A 2854-nucleotide genomic window follows, 5' to 3' on the forward strand; every position below is an offset into this window, starting at 1 on the left:
CCTGTGGGGCTAATTGCGTGGTGTTATGTTATGGTTTGAAGTTGGCCACATGGTATGTTGGTTCTGGGGACTTGGGGAAAGCTCCTGTGCAGGCCAAGGTCAGCCACTGCCTGTTACTGGTCTAGGGTTATCTGGTAGGAGCTACAAAGTGCTCCATGGCTTGTCACTGCCTGTGTTGGACCTGGAGATGTGCAGAAGCCATGCAATTGAGGTGAGTTGTCACCATTCCCAGGCTTGAGGCAGCTCAGCAAAATGCCCAGGGAACCCCAAGACTTACCACCACCTGCCAGCTATTCATAAAGCTTAGCTGCTGAAAGAGCATCAGGTGGTGTGGATGATACGGGAGGTGGGTAGGGTGGTGTCTCAGGGATCGCCAATGTGGTGAAAGTGGTGTTCAAAGGGTTAATGCAGATTCAGATTTGGCAGGCCCATCTGCAAAGTCTCAGTCCCCACCGAGGTCAACTGCTGCCCACCTGGGGCCCGAGAGTTGTCCAAGAAAAACTGCAGTGCCAGCCAACAATGGCTGCCTGCCAGTTGGGAAAAAGCCTCCAGTAGTGCACAAGTAGGGTGGGGCAGAGTCCCAGATAGTCATCACAGTGGAGTGAGCAGGGCTCATTAGGCCAATGAGAATTCAGATTTGGCTGTGTAGGGGGAGGGCTCGACACAGAAGAGATGGCGTCCACTCACGGGCTACATGGAAGAAGTGCTCAATACAGGAATAATGGTGGCTTTCCTTCCAGCCCTTTCCCTGAAGCCACACAATTTAGCCTTTCCCTGTATGTCTCTGGCACCTCCTGAGCTTCTTTCCCTCTGCCGCCAGAGTCCAGGGTGAGTGCCTGCATACAGCTGAGTACCTGGAATGAGAGAGTTTGTCTGTGGGCCCTTTAAGCCAATGCCTGGGTCTCCAGCCACCTTCTTTCTCACCTGAACAGACAGAATCCTGGCTGATTTTCAAAGCCAGATGTTGTGGGGCTGCTCTTCCTGGCACTGGTGCTCCAGAGTGGGGAGCCCAGTGTGGGACTGTGATTCTTCGCTGTTCAGGGGAGACCTCTGCAACCGAGATCGCCTGGTTCTCAACTGCCATCATGGGTTTGGGGCCGGCCTGTTTCATGTCTCCACTCCTCCTACCAGTCTCAAGGTGGCTTCTTCTTTATATTCGTAGTTATAGGACTTCAGTTAGTTTTAGCTGGTTCTTTGGGTTGATTGTTCTATATTTTAGTTGTAATTTTTATGTGGTCATGGGAGGTAGCAAATACAGAATTTACCTACTCCACCATCTTGACCAGAACCCTGTCATTGTGTTTTTATTTTCCTTTTTTCAAGGTATCTTTTGATTTCTTCCTCCATCTCGTTGCAAACCCATTCATTGTTTAGTAGCACGTTATTTAGCGTCCATGTGTTTGTGTGTTTTCAACTTTCTTCTTGTACTTGATTTCTAGTTTCATACCATTGTGGTCAAGAAGATGCCTGATATGATTTCAATCTTCTTAAATTTATTGAGACTTGGCTTGTGACCTAACATGTGGTCTATCTTGAAGAATGCTCTGTGTGTGCTTGATAAGAATGTATGTTCTTCTTCTTCGGGGTAAAATGCTCTAAAAATTGCCATTAAATCCATCTCGTCTAATATGTCATTTAAGGCCACTGTTTCCTTGTTGATTTTCTGTCTGGATGATTTATACATTGCTGTCAATGGTGTGTTAAAGTCCCGTACAATTACTGTATTATGTTGCTCTCTCCCTTATGTCCATCAATATTTGCTTTATAAATTTAGGAGCTACTATATTGAGTGTGTAAAGGTTTACAAGGGTTATATCCTCTTGTTGGATTGATGCTTTTATCATTATATAGTGTCTTTCTTTGACTCTTGTTACAGCCTTTGTTTTAAAGTCTATTTTGTCTGATGTAAGTATTGCTATCCCAGCTTTTTCTTTCATTTCCATTTGCACAAAATATCTTTTTCCATCTCTTTACTTTCAGTCTATGTATGTCTTTCTATCTGAAATGGGTATCCTGTAGACAACACATGTATGGGTCTTGTTTTCTTATCCATTCGACTACCTATGTCTTTTGATTGAAGCTCTTAATCTATTTCCATTTAAAGTAATTATTGATAGGCACATAGTTATTAACATTTTATTATTCATATTGATGTTCTTTCTCCCCTTCTTCTTCTTAAAGAAGTTTTTTTTTTTAACATTTCTCTTAATACTGCTTTGGTGATGATGAACACCTTTATCTTTTGCTTTATCTGTCCTTGGATTCTAACTGGTAGCTTTGCTAGGTAGAGTAATCTTGGTTGTAGGTCCTTGCTTTTTGCACTTTGAATATTTCATGTCAATCCTTTCTGGCCTGCAAAGTTTCTGTTGAGAATCAACTGACAGTATTATAGGGGCTCTCCTGTAGGTAATTAACTGCTTTTCTCTTGCTGCTTTTAAGATTCTCTCTTTGTCTTTAATCTTTGCTATTTTAATGATAATGTGTCTTGGTGTGGGCCTCTTTGAGTTCATCTTGTCTGAGACTCTCTGTACTTCCTGGGCTTCTGTGTCTATTTCCTTTGCCAGATTGGAGAAGTCTTCCATAATTATTTCTTCCAAAATGATTTCAAATTCTTGCTCTCTTCTTCTGATTTCCCAGTGGTGCAAATGTTGGTACACTTGATTTTTGTTCCAGAAGTTTCTTAAACTATTCTCATTTTTTAAAATTCTTTTTTCTTTTTGATTTTCTGATCATATGTTTTTGCTACCTTTTCTTCAAATTGTTAATTTGATCCTCTGCTTCATCTAATCTGCTGTTTATTCCTTCTAGTATATTCTTCATTTCAGTTATTGTATTCTTCATTTCTGACTTTTTT

This window comes from Pteropus vampyrus, unplaced genomic scaffold (genome assembly GCF_000151845.1).
Source record: "Pteropus vampyrus isolate Shadow unplaced genomic scaffold, Pvam_2.0 Scaffold518, whole genome shotgun sequence".
Classification (NCBI taxonomy): Eukaryota; Metazoa; Chordata; class Mammalia; order Chiroptera; family Pteropodidae; genus Pteropus; species Pteropus vampyrus.